Source organism: Nyctereutes procyonoides, unplaced genomic scaffold (genome assembly GCF_905146905.1).
Source record: "Nyctereutes procyonoides isolate TBG_1078 unplaced genomic scaffold, NYPRO_anot_genome, whole genome shotgun sequence".
In the NCBI taxonomy this organism is placed as follows: domain Eukaryota; kingdom Metazoa; phylum Chordata; class Mammalia; order Carnivora; family Canidae; genus Nyctereutes; species Nyctereutes procyonoides.
Window position 1 is genome coordinate 3,122,653 of NW_026575157.1, and position 26,659 is coordinate 3,149,311.

Below are 26,659 nucleotides of genomic sequence, written 5' to 3' on the forward strand. Positions count from 1 at the left end.
TTTATTTAAATTCCAGTTAGTTAATATACAGTGTAATATTAGTTTCAGGTGTAGAATATAGTGAGTCAATACTTCCATACAAAACTTGGTGCTCATCATAGCAAGTGCCCTCCTTAATCCCCATCTCTTATTTTACCCATCCCCTCACCTACCTCCCCTCTGTTCTCTACAGTTAAGAATCTGTATCTTGGTTTGCCTCCCTCTCTCTTTTTGTTTCCCCTTTGCTCGTTTGTTTTGTTTCTTAAATTCCACATATGAGTGAAATCATGTAGTATTTGTTTTTTTATTTATTTCACTTAACATAATATTCTTTAGCTCCATCCATGTCATTGTAAATGGCAAAATTTCATTCTTTTTTTATGGCTGAGTAATAATACTTCATTTTGTGTGTGTGCACGTGTATACATGTATCTTCTTTATCCATATACTTCTTTTAAAACTTAGTTCATTCATTTATTTGTTTATATTTTCATTCACTAATTTATCCATTCATCACTCAAACAAGGTGACTCCTTTGAAATAAAACTGATTTTTGCATGTTGATTTTGTATCCTTGAACTTTGCTGAATTCATTTATTCTAACAATTTTTTTTGGTGGAATCTTTAAGGTTTTTATGTATAAGATTATTTCATTTGTGAACAGAGATAATTTTACTTCTTCCTTTCCAAATTAGATGACTTCTGTTTCATTTTCTTGCCTCATTGCTCTGTCTAGGACTTCCAGTACTATGTTGAATAAAAGTGGTGAGAAGGGGCATCCATACTTTGTTCCTGTTTTAGAGAAAAAGGTTTCAGTTTTTCACTGGTAAGTAATGTTAGCTATGGGTTTTTCATATATGGCCTTTATTATTTTGAGGCGATTTCCTTCTATTCCTAGTTTGGTGAGTGTTTTTTTCATGAAAGGCTATTGAATATTGTCAAATGCCTTTTACACATCAATTGAGATGATTATGTGATTTTTATTCTTTGTTATGTTAATGTGGTATATTCATTGATTTTTGAAGTTGAATCATCCTTGTATCCCAGGGATAAATATGTCTTGGTCATGGTGTATAGTCCTTTTAATGTACTATTGAATTTGGCTTATTTGGATTTTTTTTGAAGATTCTGAGGATTTCTATATATAATGTCTTTTTTAAATTACATTTTTAATTTTAATTCTGGTATAGCTTACAGTATTATATTAGTTTCAAGTATCCAATATAGTGATTGAACAATTCTTTTTTTTTTTAAGATTTTACTAATTTATTCATGAGAAATACAGAGAGAGAGAGAGAGAGAGAGAGAGAGAGAGAGGCAGAGGCATAGGCAGAGGGAGAAGCAGGCTCCTTGCAAGGAGCCGGATGTGTAACTTAATCCCTGACCTGGGGATCACACCCTGAGCTGAGGGCAGATGCTCAACGGCTTAGCCACCCAGGCATCCCTGATTCAACAATTTTTTACAATATCAGTGCTCATAATGATAAGTGTACTTTTTAATGCCTGATACCTATTTCACCCATTCCACCCAGCCTCCCCTCTGTAACCAGAGGATTTCTATTTCTGAGACCCAAGAAAGAAGAATAGGTAACAGGAGCAAGTCATGAACTAGAAGGGGGGAGGGATAGAGATTCTATTCCTCTAGTTAAGAGTGGGTGATGGCAGGTTTAGAAGAAGGGGCTGGAGTATTAGGAAAATAGCTAATCAGAAACAAGGAGAGTCAGGTGGAAACCCACAGGATCAAAATATGTGGTTGGAAAATAAATGATAATAAATCCATAGTTTGTTTAGTAGCAAAAGAACCTTGGCCACTGGGAAACCATGGATATAGTTTCTCTTACTGGGTCACCAGGACCTGTCCTAGGAGTTTGAGTCAATTCTGAGTCATATCAGAAGGAAGGCTATCACCTTTTTCTGACTGTGTAATAGGGACAGGCAAAAGCTCATCCTGGAATTAATCATTAGAGGCCTTAGCTGCAGGGAGCAGGAGATCTAGGGGCGGGGGAAGCCCCAGAGGGAGTTCAGCATTAGCTTCGAAGCCTCATTATTTTCTTCTTCAATCACTTCATCCTCTTCTGTCTCCCTTCCTTTATTCTCCTTCCTTCCATTCATCCCCCTTTCCCTCCTCCTCTTTTTGCTTTTTCTCCCCTACCTCCTTTTTTACTTTCTACCCCACCCACCCAATTCTCTCCTTGTCCCTCTGCTGGTTTTGATTTCTCTTAAATCTTCATGGACACTCTGTATAGGAGATAAGTGAGGAGTAGCTAAGACTATTTGTCTTTTCTACATTTTTGTTATCTTTGTACTCTCAGTTCCCTACAGGTTCACATCCCTTCCCTGATACAGATCAATTGAGCTTAACAGCTGCAACCAGGCAAAGTTTTCAAAGATAGAACCACTGCTCCTTGGCTAAAAAAATCTCTGCTTGCTTGATCTTCTCCCAAGAAGAGATTATCTTAAAGGCTGGAATCCATGTTCTCACTGCTTTTATGGAGCAAGTCTAAGCCTGCTGGGGGTGCTCTCTCCCTGTTCCTGCCCACTGTGGATATCTAAAGAGATAAGGAAGGAGTCTGGCTGCACAGCCTCAGGCACCTCTAAAGAGGACATGAAAGAAGGTAGTAAGTGTAGCCCAATCACCAGGGTTGGCTTCCACCTCCTCAAATTCTCACCATCCCTTTTTCTTGATGACATTGAACACTCTTTATCAGAGCAAAGATCAGAGTCTGAAATTATTTCTCTCTTCTGCCCACTCCAGTGCGCCTGACATTTATTTGTGCTTTAGTGAGGTTGCATGAGTCAGCTCATGGCTAACAGGAACTCAGCAGCAAGTGCTGAGGTAGGAAGACTAGCTTCACCTTCTCCAGCCAGAGAAAGAGGAGGGCCCGGGCTTGCCAAATGAGTAACAGTTGCTTCCTAGGTATTAGCAGCAGTCTGTTCCCTGATGCATGAGCCACTTTGGTGGTGGCACGTAAATTAAACATTTACTCATGCTTTTGTAATTTATTTTAGTTTTTGTTGTTGTTGGGGAAGGAGAACAACAAGGTTTTGGTTCATGGCTAGGTCTGCAGAGAGGATACATGTGGCACAGAAGTCTAGTTAAGCAGTTGGCAGTAAGGGGAGTCCAGGAGAAAGGTAAGATTCAGTAGGAGAAAGAGGCCTAGCCAGAGATCCCTTAACCATTGCTCCCTGACCAGCTGTAGTTGTCTACTGCACAAATCCATTTCTGTGTATTGCCTGGAGGATTTTTGTTTGATTTGTCTTAGAGTTGTAAAAATATTTACTTCTGATTGTGAGGCAGGTAGTAAGGGATAGGACCGGGGGGAGAAGAGGGAGGCCCCTTTGATTTGGCTGTCAGGTCTGTATGTTCCAGGAATTCTAAGAGGGAGTTCATGATAGAGTTTCCTACAGTAATCATTTATCAGCTATGATCACATTCAGTGAGTTTGACTGTATTAGGTAGACAGACTTGGAACGCTTTAGTACTACTTATGCATTATATCTATGAAGATAGGCTTTCAAGCCCTGGATGACTGGAACTAGGTGTGAACTCTTGAAGCATATGTCATTTGAAATTGTCTGTATGTGAAATGTCTTTGTTTTTTGTTGACCTTTAGTGGCTCATATTAATTCATAATCCTGCTCAAGGCCATACTCTTTTTAGGACCAGTCTACGGTAATCTCTCTTGGCCAGCTCTGGAGGAGGAGTGGATTAGCCATCATGCACAGAAACCTATAGAAACCCACCCAGGCAAGATGAATAAAGAGTTCTTCATTCCCAGATAATCCAAATTCCCAGTCAGTTAATCTTTTTGGGACTCAAGCACAGTTATATTGGAGGCTGTGCTGGATAAAGAACAGCATGGATGATGAACTTGTTGCAATAATTTGATCTCTGGTATCTGCAAAGTAGACTGGCCCATGGTAAATAAGGATGACCTTTAGAATCTTAGAGGGAATTGATAATGAATACATCCTAGGAAAGGCCCAGAAAGGTTATCTCCCAGGCCTTCCTAAAAAGTGATGACTGAATTAGAGGAAATCTCCAAGAGACTTCTGGGTCCCTACTGTAGCCATGTCACTAGATAACACACCAATCTCAAACAGAAGAAAAGCATCTTCTGAGCCTTGAAACAGAAGTTGAATCACTCCTGTAGAACAACTTTCTTGATGCTCTTTACCTTGTTTTCTTTCATAACATTTCCTTTTCTTTTTTTATCTATCTTTTCTCAGTCTTTAGATTGCCAAAGGGGTGCTTGGGATCTTACAGACTGTTCTTTACAACAAAGGTGGATACCCATATTTCCTAGGGCACCATGGTTAAAAGGAATATAATCAATGGTGTTTACCTTAATAAAAATAGGTTGTGTTTTAACAGACATCATTAGGGTAATTGCTCAGTTTCAGACCCAAATTTCAAACCACTTATAAAGAAACACTTCTTCTTGGATATCAGAAACGCATTCCTGTTAGTTTCCTAAGACCACTGTAACAAAATATCGCAAACTGGGAGGTTTAAGACAATAGAAGTTTATTTTCTCACAGCTCTGGAGACCAGAAGTCTGAAATCAAGGTGTCAGGAGGGTTGGTTCCTTCTGGAAGCTCTGAGGGAGGATCTGTTCCATTCCCCTCTATTCTAGGATTTGGTGGTTGTCTGCAATCAGCATGCATAGTTTGTAGAAGCATCCCTTCAAGTTTTGCCTCCATCTTCAAGCGGCTGTCTTTCCTCATGTGTGTCTGCCTGTCTCCAAATCTTTCTCTCCATATAAGAACACCAGTCATTAGACTTAGGGCCCACCCTCATCCAATATGACCTCATTTTGACTTGATTCCCATCTTCAAATTTTCCAGATAAGGTCACATTCAGAGGTACTGGGGGTTAGGACCTCAGCATATCTTTTTGCGGGACACTATTTAGCCCCCAACAATTCTGAAGCCTAACTCATGATATTCTCCCTAAACCTATGCCTCAGACTTTTTTTTCAGTTTAGTCCTTCATTTATTCAACAAATATTGGGTACCTATGGCATAATTGTTGGTGCTGTGAATATAATAGTAAAAATTAGCAAACACCATGAAAATCATTTGTGTATGTCTGAAAGCATCCTGTATTTTATCACTTCTCCTCCCCAAATCCAAACCATTATCATGTCTTGTTAACTTTATTTCCTAAATATTTTTTGGATCCATTTACTTTTTTTCCAACTCCATCTCAATCTCCAGAGCTTAAATTTGCACATTCTCTTGCCTGGACCATTGTAATAGTCTAATTGCAAATCACGTGTAATGCTACTCCTGTCTAATAAGTTTCTATAAAGCAGCTAGATTCCCTATCTACTTCCCCCAACACATCCATACTTCGTGACTTCCCAGTACTTTTAGGATTAGGATAAAGCCAAACTCATCAAGGTGGCCAGTGAAACTCTGGGTGGTTTTTTTCTGTCTGCCTGCCCAGCCGTGGCCCACACCATGCCTCACCCTTTACTTGCTTAGATGCAGCCACTCCAGTCTTCTTTTTGTATCACAAATGCTAAAATTATAAAGATCACCTGGGAATCTTGTTAAACTGTAGAATGAGGTAGATAAAGACATCTGGGTTGGGCCTGACATTTTTGCAGTTCTAATCAGCTTCCAGGTGATACACATACTGCTGGTGTGGGACTCTGCTTTGAATCCAAAAGTCAGCCAGTCCTCACGTTCCCATTTCATATGCTCTGGCACAACTTTTTTTCTTTTTTAAAATATTTTATTTATTTATTTGAGAGAGAGAGAGAGAGTGAAAGGGAACACAAGTGAGAGGGTGGAGTAGGCTCCCTACTGAGCAGGAAGCCTGATGTAGGGCTTGATCCCAGGACCCTGGGATTCATGACCTGAGCCAAAGGCAGAGGGTTAACCAGCTGAGGCACCCAGGAGCCCCTGGTCTGGTACATCTTGTTTTCAGTTTTCCTCAATACTCTTTCCTCTTAGAACACATAATGGAACACATTATTCAGATCTCAATACCTTTTTGCTTCGTAGGGAATTCCCTGATTTCCCCAACAGAAGCCAGTCCCCTCAACCTCACTGTGAAGTCTCATGAACCATCTAACTCTCCTTCTTAGCACTTAGCACAGTTGAGTTCTATGTTTTCTCTGGATTTTTTTTTAAAATAAAATATTTATTCTTCCACTAAACTCTAGGCTCCATGGTGAAGAATCTATGTATATTTCTGGTTACTATTGTATCCCCAGAGCCCAACATGTACTGTTGTCTTCTAGAATTAGACATTCATAACTATTTGTTGGAAGAGTGACTGAAGGACCCTAACAGTCCTTCCCTTCACTAGCAGGGTAAAGAAATGATTTAATCACTCTGTTTCTGTGGATGCCTGGGTGGCTCAGCGGTTGGGTGTCTACCTTCGTCTCGGGTCATGATCCTGGAGTCCCGGGATCGAGTCCTGCATCGGGCTTCCTGCATGGAGCCTGCTTCTCCCTCTGCCTGTGTCTCTGCCTCTTTCTCTGTGTCTCTGTCTCTCATGAATGAATAAATAAAATCTTTTTTTTTTAAAAATCACTCTGTTCCTGATGGATATTTAAACCCTTGGAAGAAAATGACTGTCTTGGTTGTTGCTTCTATTTTGGATTGCCTCTGATGATGTCAACAACCTTTGTACATACTCTGAGTTTGTTTCTGCCTTGTGGCTATTAGTTCAAATGGTGACCTAGGGTTAATAAACTCGTGTCTTTGCGAGCAACAGAGATCCTATCTGATTGCTTCAAATAATAGGGGCTGATCATGAGAACGTATGTGAAAATGAGGAAGATGGAGATGCAACAAGCAGGCATTGTACTCAGACAGCTCTACACCACTGTCTGCAGTAAAATGCTTTTCTCCAGGCACCGTGTCCACAGTGCAAGCTGATTGCTCTCTAGGGTATGGCCCCATCACTAAGATAGTTCAGTTGCTCTCCCAGTCTCTTTATCACTTGGAGTGTCTTTCCATTGCTGATCTTGCCACATTTGGGTACCTTTCATTCCCTACTGCTTATTCATAGTTTTTACTGCTTCTTGGTCTGTATACCGTCACTGCATCTGCATCCTTAGCTTTTACTCTCCCGCGTTGGGAGTTTCTATTCTCTGTATTCACTTTGTGTTCAGATTCACTCAGCATTTGATTGCTGAGCTTAGTTACTATGATCTTCTAATTCTCGTGCCACAACAAGCCTAAGCCACTGACAAGCTTATATCAGATTTTCCGAAAGTTTCATGTTCATGCTGCTCCACAAGTCTCAGCAGCTTGTGTGCTCATGTGCAATGGTGCCCTGAGGGTGGCTCCCCAAGAGCTTATTGTGAAATATTTAGGAATTTGATGAGCCCAGTGGTTAAACATCAATAGTTTGAAACCAGCCAAACTATTTCATGGATTTCAGTAAGGTCTCTTTTTCCCCCCACAGAGCCAGTTTTCCAGCACAACACTGAATGGAATAGAGAACAAGGCTGACCCCAGGAAGCACTCAGAGCCATTTCCCTTGGTTGTGTGGTTGCCATTCTGAGGCTTCCCTGATGGGAGCAAGTGTAACTAACAAGTGCCCCTGTGTGGTTGATTCCGCCTCACCTAGTCACCCTCAGGGCTTCCAAAGTAAACATAGACTTCTTTCATCATTGTTGTCACCCCAGTTGCTGTTACATTTTTGACTGAGTTTTCTGGGAAACAAACTCTGAGATAGACCTTTGCATGCAAAGACTTATTGGCGACTGCACTTGAGTTCAATTTTTACGGGGGAGAGAAAGAGGTCAGATTGCACAGAGGAAGGCTTGAACTGCAATGTAGTCATCAAAAGGGTATCAGCCAATCCCATGAAAAAGACCAGTAATTACATGGGGGCTGCCCATTGGACAAGGTGGCTCTTTAGCAGTAGTGTGATTGCTGAGGAGGAACTTAGCTGAGAACCATCAATCTTCTGCTAGCACTCCCTAGGGGGTGGGGGAATGAGGGCCTCAGTCTTAGAGGGTGATCTGAGTGGCTTACCTACAGCCACTACATATCATAAAGTGAGTACTGCTTTGAGCTACCTGGGCTTGGATTGCTCTATTACACAGTAGTAAATCACAGGATCATCAGGTATGTGGCATTTTCATTCTTGACCGGGACAGAGGTATTTTCTTTTATAGCTGTTTCATAAAAACAATGAAATGTTCCAAAAAGTATTAACAATTCAAATATGTTATCTAAATTTCATTAGGGAAATAAGAGTCTAAGACCTCTTTATCTTACCTGTCTAGACATGTATAGGGATGTGAGTTCAGAGTTCAAGGCTTTTCCAGTAGATATGGAGAATGCCAGGTTTTTCTGTTTTCTGGTCCCCAGTTCTTTTCTTTTTCTTTTATATTATAGTCCTTTTGATGCAACTTATAACCTTGTAGAAAGGAATATGAAGATATTGGTAAATAGAGAGTTGAGAGGGTGTTTGGGGTCACTTTTCCTCCTTCAGAATGGAGTGGACCATATGCTATTTATCAGTTGAGGGATATGTCTCTTTACAAGGACAGAGAACTTCAAAAGTTTGGTCTCACTAAGGAGATGCTCTTATCTGGTCTCCTTGCATGAAGGAGAAACCAGCTTTTCACAAAAAAGATTTAAATTGTTTTTAAAAGGAGAGAGAATAGAGTCTTCTCTGTACTGCAATGAAAATATGGGCTTCATGGAAGGAAATATGATTCTGAAATTATTCCTAAATTGAATCAGGCAATGCACAGAGAACCTAACTTCTGCATACTGAGGCTTTGTCCCAATGAACCTTGTTGTAAATCTAACATGATCAAGGAAACACAGATACCTCAAGAAACCTCCTGAAAATTCGTTGTAATTTGATTCATAATTTTGCATCCCTGCCCTTCTCTGGTGTGCTTTTGGGTAAATATAGAGAAGGCTGATGAACAGACAAAGGAAAGAGTGTAGAAACAACTAAGAAACGTTAACTGGTTCACAAGACACAATCACAGCTTCTTCTGTGCATTGGAATCACAGGGCTGAGAAGGGATTCAATCTTAATTTCCTCTTTCACCCACGAGGAAAGGGAGGCCCAGAGAATTTAAATAACTTGTCCAATATCACACAGCCAGTTTAGGCAAGATGAGATTAGATTAGATTGTTTGTACTGTGACTATATCATCTCCTGCTTTGATCAATTTATTCTTCCCCAAATACTTGTCAGCCTTTGCATCATACACTTTGCCATGCTGTTATAATCAAGGGCTGAATAAGACTGAGGTGGGGGATCCCTGGGTGGCTCAGCGGTTTAGTGTCTGCCTTCGGCCCAGGGCATGATCCTGGAGTCCCAGGATTGAGTCCCACATCAGGCTGCCTACATGGAGCCTGCTCCTTCCTCTGCCTGTGTCTCTGATTCTCTCTCTGTATGTGTCTCTCATGAATAAATAAATAAAATCTTAAAAAAAAAAATACCGAGGTGGTTTTGGCCTCATGAAACTTATTCAAGACAATCTAGTGAGACTGAATAAAAAACAGTACCATGTGTTGGAGAATAGAGTTAATAGGAAGGATGGTCATCATATTAAACTTTCCATAACATCATCTTACTTATTGAACCAATGTTAGAGCCAGCATAGTTTCCTCTAGGATAACATTCTAATGGGAGAAAAGTTTGCTCTACTTTCCTGCTTTTTTAAAAGAATTTAGAGAACTAATTTTGCAGACTTTGTGTCTGGCATGTTACTGCCAGTTTTGCCCTTGTTCTCAAAGAAACTTGGAAGGTGAACTAGTTAAATAAATCTCAGTTCTCACTGCTAGGGTTGATAGCTTATAAAAGGTTTATTAGTCTGATTTTGTTGTCAGGGAGAGTCACTTATTTATGCTGCATCCCTTGATTTACACTCTTTATCAAGTGGGACTGATTGTTGATATGAGGCAAACAGAAAGATAAGTTGACGTATGAATAAAGACAATTCTGCTGTGTTGGGAATAGTATTTAGAAGGAGGTTACAGAGGAATATCAGGCCATAACACAGATCTTCTGTATAAACATGTGAGCAACAACGATAGAATAAGAACCATACCTAAAGACAAGATCAGGTGGAAATGTATTAGGATAAGCCCTGTAGAATTGCCCGTATTAAAATGTTTTCAGCCTACAAAAATGGCAACATTTTCTAATTCAACCAAACATATTCCATTGCCTGTATAAAAATCAGTTTGATTTAATTTTCATTTATTTATTTTTGAGCAAATGTCCTATTAAGAGCTTTGGGCAGCCTTACCTCTCCATGACTCAGCTTCCTTATTTGAAAAGTGAATATAACAATAGGTTTTATGTATGTATATATTTTTAAAAATCAGTGGATCTAGCCTGGCACACATTGGCTTACTACTTAGATTCTCCACAGCGGGGATCCCTGGGTGGCGCAGCGGTTTGGCGCCTGCCTTTGGCCCAGGGCGCGATCCTGGAGACCCAGGATCGAATCCCACATCGGGCTCCCGGTGCATGGAGCCTGCTTCTCCCTCTGCCTATGTCTCTGCGCCTCTCTCTCTCTCTCTCTCTCTCTCTCTCTGTGACTATCATAAATAAATAAAAATTTAAAAAAAATTAAAAAAAAAAGATTCTCCACAGCCAAGAGCCCTCGGTGTCACCCCCAGATGTTGGTTCATGCCTTTAACTTGTTCCTTGGACTACTTAGGCCTCTTTTGTTCAACTTCTCAGTCATAGATTGAAATCACTCTGTTCTCAGCTATCTGTAGCTCAAATCATTGGCTCCAGCACATTTATATTGCATTTTTTTAATCTTCAAGCTCTGCCATTTTGTTTTTAGCTTTTTGTTTATTGAGATATAATTAACATACAGCACCATATGAGTTTAAGATGTACAGCATAATGACCTGACTTACATATATTATGAAATGATTACTACAGTAAATTTAATTTCTATTATCTTATATAGATTGAAAAAAACAGAAAAATTAAAAAAAATTTTTTTGCCTTGCAATGAGAACTTTTAGGATTTATTCTCTTAGCAACTTTCAAATATACTGTACAACAATGTTAACTATAATCATCATGTTGTGTATGACATCCCTAGTACATATATATCTTATAACTAGAAGTTTGTGCCTTTTCATGATATTCATTCAGTCCCTCTCACTTCAGCCCCTGCCTCTGGTAATCACAGATCTGAATATTTATTTCTATGAATGTGGGTTTTTGGTTTGTTTTTTAGATTCCACATATAAGTGAGGTTGTACAGTATTTGTCCTCTTTGACTGATTTCACTTAGCATTATGGCCTGAAGGTCTATCCATTGGCAAGTCTCACTCAAATGGTAGAATTTCCTTCTTTTTTATGGCTGAATAAAATCACAATAATATCACAATTTTTTTACCCATTCATCCATCAATGGACACTTAGGTGGTTCCTATGTCTTGATTATTGTAAATAATGTTGTAGTCCCTGTCTTTTTAGATCAGTGGTTCACAACCCAAGATGTACAGTAGAACCACCCAGAGAGCTTTTAAAATGTAGTGATGCATGGACTCTACCCTTTAGTTCCTTATTCCATTGGTTGTGGAGGTACGAGGCATTGGTATTTTTTCAGAAGCTCCTTAGGTGATTTTAATATGAAGCCTGAGCTGAGAACCAGTGTCCTGAGAAATCACCTCATGCTTACACATCTTTTTTTCTTTTTTTTTTTTAAGTAAGCTTGTGCCCAGTGTGGAGCTCAAACTCATGATACCAAGATCAGGTGTCATATCCTCTCCCAACTGAGCCAGCCAGGCACCTCATGCTTACATATCTTGATTAGTGTTTCTCCTCTCCTTCCCAAGGCCCCAGCATCCTGAGGACTTATCCCACATCATACTTCTACTTTTTGCCTGGTTTATGCATGTTGTCCTTTTCATCTCATCCCCTATCTGAATATGTAAGTATTAGTGAGGAAGAGTTTTTTCCCACAGGAAGAGAGGTGCTCGGAACAAGGCTGCTGACACTGGAAACTGGAAGGTATTTGGGCTCTGATTGCTGCTAGTGGGATTCTCCGGTTCCAGTGGGAATCCCAACAAACTTGAATGTAGCTTTAAGACTGCCCAGAGATATAGGAGATAGGCTTTTGAGGTCTCCTGAAACATGCCAAGTGGCTGACCCTGAGATAAATCACTGTTCTTTCATTTCTGTCTCACTCAGCTGGTTCGTTTGGTGCAACCCACAGTTCTGGACACAAGCCCTTGTACTAGCTTTACTGGGCCAGTTACCCTCTCCTTATCTTGATAGAATTTTATCCATGAATTAATTCCAAATTCTACCCACTCCACAAAGCCTTTCCTGATCACTCCTGCCAGTCTCATGTATTATTTGAAACTTCCATAGCATATGGCAGCAGTCAGAGTAGAAGGAGCTATAGATTGGGAACCAGGCCAGGCTCTAATTCTGCATAAACCAATAGAGTCTGAGCATCTGTATCCACAGTATTTGTTGACTAAATGACTGATTGAATGAATGAATACATTGTCTTGGGTGAGAAACTTTTCTGAATCTCCATTTCTTTATTCATGGAATAGGATCATTATAGAAAGGTGAAGGTTGCTTTTGTTTTTGTTTTTTCTTTGTTTTTTTGTTTGTTTGTTTGTTTTTTCTAAGAGTGGTCCTTGGAATGCCTATATCAAAATCCCTTGGGGTTCTCATTTAATTGCTGAGTCCTGCCCTCCTATCTGTATCAGAATTGCTGAAGGCCTGAGAATGTTTAATATTGCATCACAGGTGATTATTATGCTCAATAAAATTGAATCACCATTGAATTAGTTGTTATTTGTTCAATGAAAGTAACATGATATGGAAATCCAAGTGTAAAACCTTGGAATTATAGAAATGGGAAATGCTTTGTGGAAGGTTAATGGAAGAGATCTCTTGGTTGGAAAAGTGATAGGTAATGGAAAGGACTTGAAGTACTCCAGGAACATTAGGGTCATCTGCCGGTAGAAATACAATGGGTCAGAGTAATAGTGGTGTATTTGAATATCATCAATTATTCATATATCTTTCCCTTTGTAGGTGATCATTATGCATTAAATACCTTGTTCATTAGGCTAAGGGAAACAGTGGGGATATAGGAGGTGATTTTTGCCACATCAGCTCCCTGTAGACATGGCCATTATTATTGCTCATGCTTGGTTGTGTTAGTTTCAGGAACAGAAACCAGAATCTTGGGGAGGTAACTGAGTCCCAATTTCCAAGGTACTTGACTGTTTTCTTACAAATCTTGACTCTGCATTGCCACTTTTTCAATTACAGTCTGTGGATTCTGTCTATGGATTCTGTTTTCCAGGAGAATAACTTCTGAATTTTATAAATGAAGTAAGAGAGAATAAGATTTTCTTTATAAGAATATTTTTAGTAGATATCTTTGCTGTGGTGTACCAAATCTAAGCAAAGGCTACATGTTATGTTACAGGTTTTTAGACTGAACATCTCCTAAAGATATAAAATTACCAGCTGTGATGACTTTACTCATGGCTAAATCAGCATTCAGCTTCAGATGAAATTTCTAGTCATTAAAGAAAGAGCAGACTTGCTGTGATTCTGATTAATTGTCAGAGACCTTCTGTAAGAAAAGCTGGCTTTTATTTCTGACTATATTACTGAGCCCCTCTGTGATCTGAAGTATGTTAAAGAGCTTTGGGATATCTAGGTTTCACATTCTGTTTAAAATGGAGATAAAAATATATTGCATACATCTTTCAGAAGCACCATGAGGATTAATGAGATAACGTTAGCAGGCATATTAAAGTCACCCAATTTTTTTTTGTATTCAGACTTCTGATTCATTTCCTAATACTAAAAAAAGGGTCATGTATTAAAAAAAAGAAACTATGAAGGATTAAGATTATAGTGAGCTGTAATAGTAATTTCCCAAAAAGAATGAACAGATGACAAGGAGGATTATTAAGCTCCTATATATATAAATCTTCCCTTTTATTTAAATTCCCTGTTTTGTCCATCCTTTAGAAGAGAATTTTTTTTACAGTGCTGGGAATCTTGATCCATATGCCAGGCTGTCTGTTTAATGTAAAAACCACTAAAAGGGACTAAAACCTTACCTTGTCAGTAATAATTTGCTTTACTGAGTAATGAGGGTGTTATCCTTAAGCAAGTAATAAGCCCAGAGCCCAGCTCCTGGCTGAGTGTCGTTATCTTATCTCTGGGACAACTCAGTCCCCGCTGGAGGAAATTCATGAACCAAAATTCATAGACTAAGGGTAAGAGAAGAGCTATCAATCATCATAGGCCCATCCATCATGCTGTTGCCCCACATCGTGCAGGGAGTTTGCCTGCCATGAATTTCATCAGTGATTGTATTTCATAAGTCGAGCCTGGTGATCAGACAGGGTCACCCTGAAACCCCATCTGGAAAGTCGGGCATCACATGGCTGCCTGTCTCTTCTAGATTGATGACTATCCGAGCATCTGTAGGTTTTAAAGATATGGAAAGCAGCTTAGAAAAAGCTAAAGGAGCAGCTCTCCAGCTATATAAGTGGACACAAATGACAGGAGTTGTGAGCTGAGGGGGACAAGAATGGCTGGAGGGGGAAATGATGGAGCATAGAAAAAAACAGGAAATAAAACATGAGAGAAAAAAAAATATATAAGCAAAGTCGGTGAAGTAGATGCCAGAATTATATGTAAAAGTGAGGATAAAAGGAAAAGAAAGCAAACTCAGATGGAAGTAAGCCAGAAAGATAATCCCTTCGCATACACTGAGAGGATAGGTTTGGAGGCAAATTCTCCATAATTCTGGTGTCAAGTGTACATGCATTTCCTGTCCCAGGAGCCTGTCATTTTCATACTCAGTCCTTTCAATAAGGTAGGCAGTAAGATCTCTATTTTACGTGTGCAAAAAGGAAGGCAGGTTTATTGTGAAACAAGTAAAAGCTTAAGCTGTAGGGCACTTCACTAGCACGGGCTCCTTCCAAGGCACTAGGAAGGGCCCTAAGAATATGATTCCATATTCATGTATTTCAGTAAACTTTACAAGAGGAACCACAGTCCAGATTACTGCTGTCTTTTTCCTTTCTGATTTCTCCATCATGTGTCACTTCCTGTTGGGTGACCTTGAACCATTTTTGGCAGCTGGCTGAGGGAGGTTGAGTTGAGGCTTCATTTAGATGAGGTGTAGTGGACTATATTTAGGGGTTTTTAGGTTATTTTCCTGAATGGATAAGTTCCTGTTAGCTCTTCCAGGGTGGGAGTAGCTTTCCAGACATGCCCTCTAGTGCCCTTCTCCCACTCAGTCTCCAATTCTGATAGCCCTTGGCTCTGTGGACAGTAGAGAAGAGAGAAGACTTGAAATGAAGGGTATCAGAAGCTAGTTTGGGGGTATGTTTTCTAGTCATCAGAGTGTGAGATTGTAAACAGACCATGAAAAGACATGAGGGAAACTTGAATGGTATTACTAAGTGAAAGAAACCAATCTCAAAGGCTATATACTATATGATTCCAACTGTATGACATTCTGGAAAAGGCAAAAAGTAAAAAGATCAGTGGTTGCCAGGGGTTTGCTGGGGGGAGGTATAGTGGAGGTGATTAATAAGACTGCACAGAGGAATTTTAGGGCAGCGAAAATACTTTGTATATTATAATGATGGATAGATGTCGTTATACATTTGTCCAAACCCATAAAATGTACACCACCAAGAGTGAACCCTAAAATAAACTGTGGTCTTTGGGTGATTATAATGTGGCAATGTAGATTCATCCTTGAAATAAAACGAAGAATGTAGCATTCTGATGAGTGCTATTGGTAATGAGGGAAGCTCTGTATGTGTGGGGGTGGGGATAATGGTAAATATCTGTCTCTTCCTCTCAATTTTGTTGTAATCTTAAACTGCTCTAAAAATGTCTTAACAAAATTGGAAACCCAGTAAAAATACAAAAATTGCAAAAGAAAAAAAATGTAAGCAGAGAGGATTCAGTTGTTTTTGAAGCCTAGTCAAAGTGGAGATTCCTTATGGTCAGGAATATACTTGATAATATGGTACATATACTTAATAATATGGTACATATAATTGTAAGCACATCATTTTTCTTCCTTACTTCTTTTTTTATTTTTCTTCCTTTTTGATGGGAAACCCACAAAACAGAATTTATTTTAGTTGCTGTGTTTGTAAGGCAAAACCAATGCAAACAGTAAGTACAATTAAATGTAAAGTTCCTTTTTATTTATTTTTTATTTTTTTATTTTTATTTTTTTGAAGTTCCTTTTTAAAAGTGGATGCCAACTATCAAGAGAAAAACATTTCAATAAATCAATTTTTGTTCCCTTTAAAGAATATTACAAAATTGTCATCATATGAAAAGATTGTCCAAGAGTATGCAGCTGAAAATGTAGGAGGAAAAATATTATAACAGTATGTGAGGCAGCATAAAAATATCTTATTATCAGGATTTTGTGATATTTGTCAGCTTTAAATTTTTTTTTAGTTATGATTTCATTTCTCACTATAAAGTATTTTCATACTTAATTTTGGATTATAGTTGTGTATTTTTCTTAAAGTAGGTCTCTAAATCACATACAGTCTTTAGGTTTTGCAAAACCAAGATTTGATCCTGGACATAAAAGATCAGATAGATAATTTTTCTGAGGTCACATGGTGACTGGCAAAATGGGCCATGCAGCACAGAATAATGGAGTTCTCGTCAGCCATCTATCTATTCTATGGTCTTCCTCTAGCTTTAAGAGATAAGTAAACGACAGTACTACCTTGGATATGTAATCCAGAGCATACACATACATTTAAATTGATGTCACAAAACACATAAACATTACAAGAATGTGACCCAGGTTCACCTGAGTGGCTTAGTCATTTGAATGTCTGGCTCTTGATTTTGGCTCAGGTAATGATCTCAGGGTCATGGGGTCAAACCCCATGTCAGGCTTTGCATTCAGTACAGTGTCTGCTTGAGATTCTCTCTCTCTCTCTCTCTCTCTCTGTCTCTCTCCACCACCCCCCATAGTACCGTGCTCTGTCTCTCCCAAAATAGATAAAATCTTAAAAAAAAAAGAGAGAGAATGTGAGCACCTGGGTGGGCTCAGGTGGTTAAGTGTCTGCCTTTAGCTCAGGTCATGATCCCAGGGTCTTGAGATAGAGCCCTTCATTGGGCTCCCTGCTCAGAGGGGAGCCTGCTTCTCCCTCTCCCTATGTCTGCCACTCCCCTTGTTTGTGCTTTCTCACTCTCTCTGTCAAATAAATAAATAAAATCTTAAAAAAAAAAAGTATGACCCAGAAGGAAATGACTAATAAGTCAATAATTTTACTAAGTGGTAAATTTAGTTATAAAAAATATATTAAAAGGTAAAACAAAGCATTAATTGAATTCATTAGTTGTTTTCCTTTTATATAGAGGTGAATAGAGAATACAAATGTGTATTCAGCAATCAACAGGAATAATGCCAAACTCAAAAACAGAAAACCTAGATTAAAGACCCACTTCCACTTTTGGGAGCCTGGCCTTCATGGTAGATTCTGTTAATTGTCCCCATAATTTCTTCTCATTTTCTTCTGTTTAGTGCTTGGTGTTCAGGTATCGCCTCCCTGCTAGACTCCATTACTCAGTCTTCCTGTAAGTTTTGGCCAGTGGGTTGCAGGTAAAAATGATGTGGGCAATTCTGTATAATGTGCCTATACAGTTCATACAATATTCAAGAAGAGGTTATCTGTGTGTCCCTTTCATCTTTTCTTCTTCCTCTGACCTGGAATGCAGTATTAGTGAGCCTGCATTCACCTGCTAAGGGCAAAACTCGAGAGAGTAACAAGACAGAAGGAGCTTAGGTCCTTGGACAATTCCATGCTATCTCTGAATGGTGACATGAGAGAGAAATAAATAACTCAATGATTTTTTTTGAAGAGGTGTTAACTAATGCTATCATGGTAATCATATTGCAATATAAAAATTATAAAAATGTATCAAATCAGCATGTACATTCTAAACTTATACATTATATGACAACTATACCTCCATTAAAAAAAATTGTTTTTGAGCCACTGTATTTTTGAAGTCTCCTTGCAAAAACAGTTTGCTCCCTAACTAACACATTGAACTATGAGCAAGTTACAGCCCCTAAAGCTTTAGTTTCCTCACGTGTAAAGTGGGGAGCATAATACCAATCCTGGCCATGCAGGCAGTTGCTTTGAGTATTAAATTAAATCATGTAAATCAGAAATGAGCACATTGTATAATTTAAAATATTATTTATGTTTGGGTGTTATCACTACTGGGGAAAGAAGATGAAATGAAGGTTTTATTTTTTTTAAATGAAATTTTTATTTTGGAATATGTGTAGACTAACAAAATAAGTGCATTTTCTAGTGAACCCTTAGCCAGTACCTCTGATGTTAACATTTTGCATTGCCATGGCATATTTTTTAAAACAAAAAAAATCAACATTGGTCCAGACTTTATTTGGATTTTGCTAGTTTTTCCACTAAATAAATACTTTTTTTTTTTCCTTCCAGGATCCCATCCATGAGACAACATTGCATTAGTTGTCATACCTCTTGGTCTCTCTGGTCTGGACATTTTCTGTTTTTCCTTATTTTTCATGACCTTGACAGGCCACCTCCCCGCCCCCACCTTCTTTATGACCCTGACAGTTTTAAGGGTACTGGCTGGGTATTCTGTGGAAGGTCCCTCTGTTTGGGTTTTTCTGATGTTGTTTTCATGATTTAACATGATGGGTTAGGGGGTTTTATTTTTAATGAAAAATGGGATGTAGGATAGAAAGAGATAAGGGGTTAAAAGAAAAAAAAAAAGGAGAGAGAGAGAGACCAAGAGAGAGCACACAAGTGAGAATTACCACTCTATTTAAATTTGATTGCTTAATTAGCTCTAACTACTGTCCCAGTTAGCTTGTCCCTGTGGCAGAATAGAATTTTGTACATTAGCCTATTAAGATACCTCTGAGAATGGCGAGAAGATATTCAGCCTCCTTCTCTCTCCTTATACCTCGGTATGGGCCCAAGTTTCTCATTTACTATCTCTTTCATTTATTCTAGAAGAATAAAAAGCAGTAGGTTTGAGCCTGGAACTTGATGACAGACAGGTATCCAGTGGAGTGGGCATCTTTTCTAGTGGAACAGAAAGTGGTCAATATTTTTTTTAGCAAAACTGTTCACTGACAGCTTCAAAGCCCCAGTGATCTAGTTGGCAAACCTTAGCATATTTAGAAGCCTTCCGCCCTGCTTTTTTTAAGAGAGAAGAGGAGGGTAGGGTAGAAGAAGAGAGGGAGAGAGGAACATTACAAAGGCAAGTATCAATTATAGGTGAAAAGATATGAGACTTGGTGAATTTAGAATTTTTTTTAAGACTTTATTTTATTTATTTATTTTTTAAAAGACACATTTATTCAGCATCATGATCAGACTATTACATTTAGCAATCAACAGCATGGGTGCAAAAAAAAAAAATCTACATTAAAACCCTTTGTTGGAATGCTTTACACTTTCCACAGAACAGAAAGCTAAAATAACCTGTTACACAATTAGTCACAAATACAGTCCTCGAGTTTTTTGCCCATACACATGAGTATTGTCTAAAACATGTCTTCTTTGTAGCAGCTAGGCCCTGCCACCACTGTGCTTGGCTGTGTTCACAAATCTCTTGTAACCTGTAGCTTCCTGTCACTTCTCTGGCTCTCCTCTCCTGCTAAGCTTTGTTTCCTGGCAGTAATTAAAACCTTCTGCCACTGCCATAGCTGCTGCTGCTGGAACCACTGTAGCCACCTTGGTTTCATGGTTTGGCAAAGTATTGGCCTCCACCACCATAGGGGCCAGAGCTTCTGCCTCCAAAATTTCCTCCTTTCATGGGTCCAAAATTTGAGGATTGATTGTTGTAATTGCCAAAATCATTATAGCTTCCGCCACCTCCGAAGTTGCTTCCATCATTACCAAATCCATTATAGCCAACCCCACTGCCACTGTATCCACCACCACCTCGATTGCCACCGAAGCCACCTCGACCACTGGAGTTCCCTCCACGACCAAAGTTGTCATTCCCACCAAAACCACCTCCACGACCACCACCAAAGTTTCCAGAACCACTTTGGCCTCTGGCTGGACAAGCACTAGCAGCCGTCTCTTGCTTCGATAGGGCTTTCCTTACTTCACAGTTGTGGCCATTCACAGTATGGTATTTTTGAATGACAATCTTGTCTACAGAGTCATGGTTGTCAAAGGTCACAAAAGCAAAACCTCTCTTTTTGCCACTGCCTCAGTCAGTCATGATCTCCATCACTTCAATTTTCCCATACTGTTCAAAATAATCTCTCAGCTGATGTTCTTCAGGGTCTTCTTTAATGCCACCAACAAAAATCCTTTTCACAGTTAAGTGAGCACCAGGTCTTTAAGAATCTTCTCGGAGACAGCCCTCTTTGGTTCCACGACTCTTCCATCCACCTTGTGTGGCCTTGAGTTCATGGCTGCGTCCACCTCCTCCACGGTGGCACCTGATGAACCCAAAGCCTCTGGAGCACTTGGTGTTGGGGTCTCTCATTACTACACAGTCCGTAAGCATCCCCCAGTGCTCACAATGGCTCCTCAGACTCTCATCGGTTGTTTCGAAGCTCAAACCTTTGATGAAGAGCTTCCGCAGCTGCTCAGGCTCTTTGGGAGACTCTGACTTAGACCTGACGGTGGTGGGAGGGGAGACTTTAATGATGCTTACTCAGCAGCGTCCTGGGGCAGAAAGCTTTTTTAAGATTTTAATTTATTCATGAGATACACAGACAGGCAGAGGGAGAGGCAGGCTCCCTGTGGGGACTTGATGTGGGACTTGATCCCAGGACCCCAGAATCATGACCTGAGCCAAAGGCAGACACTAAACCACTGAGCCACCCAGGCACCTGTGAATTTAGAATCTTGAAGAAAAGCCTCCATGAACTTTAGCCATGGAGGCTAAAATCTTTCCTTGGATGCTCCCCTGATGTAATAAAAAGAAAGTAATATTTTGAAGTTTTTTGAACTCACCACCCTGAGATCAGGAGTCACATGCTCCTCTGACTAAGCCAGCCAAGCACCCCAGAAAGTAAATATTTTGATTGGGATAGGAATTAACCTACATATTTCATTTTGTATTTACTTTTCTTTTTCTTCTTTTAGATTTTTTTTTTTTATTTTTTTTTTAGAGAGAGAGCAAGAGCAGAGGGGAGGAGCAGAGAGAAAGGGAGAAACAAACTCCTTGATGAGCAGGGAGCCCGAGGTGGGCTCAATCCCAGGACCCTGAGATCATGACCTGAGCCAAGGGGAGACACTTAACCAACTGAACCACCCAGGCACCCCTTGTATTTATTTACTTCTCAAGTTAATCAAATCCTGAGCAAGAGCCTGCTACTCAATATTGTTTTTAATATTTTAAGTAAAGATATTCATCTTGAATAGCACTAGAATTATCAAAAATGTTTCTATGTAATTTATTTCCTGGCCACATAAAGTCTTGAGTATATAAACACACACACACACACACACATACACAAACACACACACACACACACCCTATACTTAAAAAACCTAAATAGAAAAAACTACAACTGGGAAGGGTGTAATTTTGATTAAATTCCAGAGTCCATTTTTCAAAGAGCTCTTTTGGCTAAGTGATCAAATCCAACCCAGAGATAGCTCTGTACTGTTATCTTTCATCTAAGATCTATCCCTGCAAATCTTGTCTGTGCTCAAAAGGGAACACCTCAGAGAATACTTGGTGTATATGATCCTTGTCAACACCTGCTTTTCTCTGTCTGTACCTGGCTTTCCTCTGATCATTAGTCTCTCTGTTGAGCACTATTTCCCTCTATCTCCATGTCCCTCCCTGCCTCTCTCCTCCTTCAAACTCATCCCAATTTTCACCACATCTTACTAAGTCTGCTGCTTAAATGCATGTCAATTCCATCCATGTCTTTCTCTACTATTGGGGTCTGACACTACCAGTCTTCTGGTATGACACTCCACTGCTTTATTTTTTCTTTTTCTTTTTCTTTCTTTTTCTTTTTTATTTTTAAATTTTCTTTAAAGATTTTATTTATTTATTCATGAGAGACACAGAGAAAGAGAGAGGCAGAGACACAGGCAGAGGGAGAAGCAGGCTCCATGCAGGGAACCTGACGTGGGACTCGATCCCGGGACTCCAGGATCATGCCCTGGACCAAAGGCATCCCTCAGGATCCAAGCCCCTATAGAGCCCCCAGTAAAATCTCTCTGACCCTTCTCTTCTACTACTTTAGGTTGGGTTTCTCTACTATGCATCCAAAGCACCTTCAACTTCTTTAATAAATCATCCTCTTTTGTGATTGTTTGTGGGCTTGTGAAATACTTTGTAAATACATAAATTTCTTAACTATTTCAAAGAAGCATATGTTCTAACCCCTCATGGCCACATTACAGAGGAGGAGAAGACTCACCAGCTTTGCAAAAATATGGCAAAGAAATGGTAGCAGGGTCTAATACCTGTTCCTCCTTTTTTGTGTAAAAATTTTCCTTTTCTGTACAAATATTGACAACTGTTTTGCAATGCACTCCAAACCTATGGAAAAATTTCTCCTTTATGATATGCTCAGACTTAATTTCCTCTACCTTCTTTTCCCATCCTAAGTGAGAGCCTGCTGTAGGAGGAACTGGGTAGTGTGGTTGAACATATTATAATTCTAATGGAGAGAGTTAAGCATGCCTGGGATTACTGAAGAAATCACTGGCTACCTGATAACAACCTTGGTTTTGTTATATGCCTGCATACATAGTTATATTCTTAAACTGGTATCCAAACACAATTAACTGTAACAACTATGGGAGTGGTTGCAAAATGCTCTATTGATGAAATACTATAATGAAATATTATCATAAAATAAAAAGTGTAATTGTGGATTGTAGGTAGCAATTCTAAAAAGATTCATAATCACAGATCTATTTCTCTAAACACTACTGTGTCTGTTCAAGCTTCTAACATGAACTATGTATTTTCCCTTGGTTATTTCTAGAAGAATAGTTTTCAGTTTTTAGTTATAAAAAACAGCTTTAAATTTAATTCTGAAAAATTTGCTTTTCTAGCTAGAAAGATGGGGTTCTTTGGAAGCTATTGAATACAATTCACAAGTTTCTGTTATGTGTATTCGCATTGAGAGAAAAAGTGCATTTAGGTCTATTTATAGTGTATGTCACTAGAGATCCCATATTTTATTCCAACTGAACAGAGTAGATTGTGGGAAAATATACAGGAATGTCTTGGTATTTGCATTATGACTATGATTGACTTGCTGTGACATTCTATCCTCCTAATGAATGTAAAATCATTGCTAAAATATCCTCGTTCAGCAGAAATACATAAACAATGAAGAAAAGTAATTTAATTTTAGCTTACACTCTATTGAGTAGTTAACAGTTTTGGGTGGCAGCCATAAAAAGCCAGGCAAATTCCCGTGATGCCAGGCTATAAGGCAGTTTCTAGGAATATTGGTTGATTAGTTTTCTTCTTAGAAAAGTTCCCAAATATTTCATAAAAAGTTCTTAAGGTTGAATAAAGCATATATTCTCTTGCTTACGAAAATGCATTTTATAAATATCCTTTATGTGCAGTTTCTGTTTTGTGGCTGCCATGGAGTTCCCTTCTTTTCCTGTTGTCCGGGACTTCCTTATTCTAGCTGACAAAATCCTGTGGCCACTCATACCAAGTCCTGCACATACCTGCCATCTCCCGGCTCCCGGCCCCATTGCCAATACTAACCCATCTTGTCACTCTTTTCTTCTTGATGCTAGAGCAGAGTTCAGTTTCATAACTCTGGGACTATGATGTATTTGGTACAATCCCAACTGGAACTCTAAATGTGTTTCCCTATAGGAATTCACATAAAAAAATTCCCCCATGAAGTTTTGAATAGGTTTTCCCCTCTGCCTTGGGATCAAATCATCATATAAAAATGGTTGTAAGTATGTTAAAAACTGACTTGGGGATGGGGGTGGTCATGATTTGGGGGAAAACCGAAATTTCCTGGACTTCTAGCAATATTCATTCCTATACTATTTATATTTGCTTATTATCAAAATGAATTGAGATTTTAGGGCATCTCAGTGGCTCAGTTCATTGAGTGCCTAATCTTGGTTTTGGCTCAGGTCATGATCTCAGGTTTGTGAGAATAAGCCCTGAGTCAGTCTCCATCCTGAGTGTGGACTCTGCTTAAGATTCTCTATTTTCCTATCTCTCTGGCCCTCCCTATCCTAAAAAAAAAAAAAAAAAAGAAAGAAAGAAAGAAAGAAAGAAAGAAAGAAAGAAAGAAAAAAGTTTCAATTAAAAAAAAGATTATGATTGTAAGAAATATAGCAGTTTGAAACAATCAAAAGAGACTATTATTATTAAAGGCATGGTATATCAATCAAGTCAAAATCAAGCAAGGCTTACAAGACTGACATCTGAGTGTGGCCTTCATCCCATATTTACAAAGTGTTGTAATTCTAGAATTTCACCAAAGGTTAATTTTGTGAAAATCTGTTAACTCAAGATGAGTGGGAATAATTTTGAATTTGGCTTCTTTTTCACCGCTCCTGCCCCTAAAACTTAATGTGTATTTAGAAAGCAGATTTAGAAGTATATGGTGTTTTATTATTATTTTTTTATGTGTGGGTTTTGTTTTTTGGGTTTTTTTTAAGAGAGGGAGTAGGGGAAGCCCAGCCTCATGCTGGACTTGATCTCACAACCCTGAAATCATTATCTGAGCTGAAATCAAGAGTCAGATGTTTAACCAACTGAGCCACCCAGGCACCTCTTATTTATGATTTTTTTTAAAGATAACTGTTTTTATTTTATTTTAAAAAATTAAAAAATTTTTAATAAGTTTATTCATGAGAGACAAACAGAGAGAGGCAGAGACACAGGCAGAGGGAGAAGCAGGTTCCATGCAGGGAGCCCAATGGGGGATTCGATCCTGGGACTTTGGGATCATGCCTTGAGTCAAAGGCAGATGCTCAACTGCTGAGCCACCCAGGTGCCCCCCAAATTTTAAAATTTTAACATGCAGTGTTATATTACTTAATGTTTAATGTTAGCATACAGTGTTATATTTGTTTCAGGTGTACAGTTATGTAATTCTAGGTTATTTAGGTTTTTTAAAAAAATTATTCCTAAAGGAAATGTCTAGTGAGCCTTAATCACTGTGCCCGTTGGGGGTTAGTAAGATATAAATGGGTAAGAAAGAAAAGAAGTATCTTTATTGGTGCAGCTGAATCTACAGGTTAGAAAAGTCCTTGTGGCTATAAGAATGGGGATGGATTTCATTAATTAAAATTAAAAACTTGGAGTGGAAACCAAATGGGAAATAAATCTTTAAAGGAAAGAGATCAACACTTCTTGGGCAAGAATCAGGTAAGTGGCCAAAAATAGTCTACCACATAATTGTATAATTATATGGATATTTTCTTTAATAAAAGAAAGACAAATAATTTTAAGACTAATAGGGGAACAGAGTAGGGGCAAATAAGCCAGATACATGAATGAATGGCTTTTTTTTCTTCAGCCAAAGTCTTCCTATTGATGTGTTACCATTTTTATTGGATATGAAGTTTTCTCTAAAGATGAGGTCTCTAGTGTATGAGTTACATCTTTTACTATTTTATTTTTGCACTCTAAATTTTTTTTGCCTTTCTAAAGGCAGCTTTATAGAAAGATACTTTCAAAAGCATCTGGGGAATTATGAGTAATAAGAGGTTGGGGCAGGCTGAGAAACAAACTGTGAGCTTGAGTAGCTAAGAGTGCAAAAAGGAGATTGCATCTTAGTATAGAAACATCTGTTCATGGGCAGGAAAGGTTTGAAGGGCACTCTGCTTATAGAAAGGAAACCAAAGTCAAAATGTGATACCAAACTGGGGTTAAATAAAGAGACTATAGGCCCCAAATGGAGTCACTTGTACTAAGCCCCATGTCTGCAAACCAAGACTTACTACTTAACCTAACTGCAGTTGCAGCCTCTCTCAGGAATGTAATCTTTAACTAGTCCATCTGGAATGATCTGGTCAGGACTAGTGAGGTAATCTGCCTGATAGACAGACACTTGCCTTCCTCCAAAGGGAGGTAACTGCCTGAGACAATCCACTCTGCCAGAGTAACTTCCTTGCTCTGCCTCCTTCTGCCTCTAGGAGTCTTCCGTTTTGTCCAGCTCCTTGGAGCTCCTTGCTATCTGCTAAAACAGGATGCTGCCCCACTCATGAATCATTAAATAAAGTGAATTTGATCTTTAAATTACTCGGTAGAATTTTGCTTTTTAACACGAGAGAATACAAGGTTCAGAGTCCAGGAAACTAGGTCTGGGTTTAATGGGTTTGGTGTCCAAAGATTCAGGTCCATTTTAAGAGACTCACAAAGCAAAAGATCAAGAACATTAAGCAGAATTCCAGGCCAGCAGAACTCAGTTGAAATCTGGGTTTGTGGGCAGCCCAGGTGGCTCAGCAGTTTCAGCCCAGGGCCTGATCCTGGAGACCCGGGATCGAGTCCCACGTCGGGCTCCCTGCATGGAGCCTGCTTCTCCCTTTGCCTGTGTCTCTGCCTCTTTCTGTGTGTGTGTCTCTCATGAATGAATAAATAAAATCTTAAAAAAAAAAAGAAAGAAAGAAAGAAAGAAAGAAAGAAAGAAAGAAAGAAAGAAAGAAAGAAAGAAAGAAATCTGGGTTTGTGGGTGTC

General features: G+C 39.0%; 1 long non-coding RNA gene across 2 annotated transcripts in view; it reads left to right on the top strand.

Moving 5' to 3' along the window:
* Positions 1-26,659, top strand: part of LOC129502322 (uncharacterized) — a 43,650-nt gene that overhangs the window by 7,368 nt on the left and 9,623 nt on the right. For both annotated transcript variants that reach the window (XR_008662937.1, XR_008662936.1), the window contains exon 2: positions 716-805. This is a non-coding gene — a long non-coding RNA (uncharacterized LOC129502322). The remainder of the gene's footprint in view (positions 1-715; positions 806-26,659) is intronic.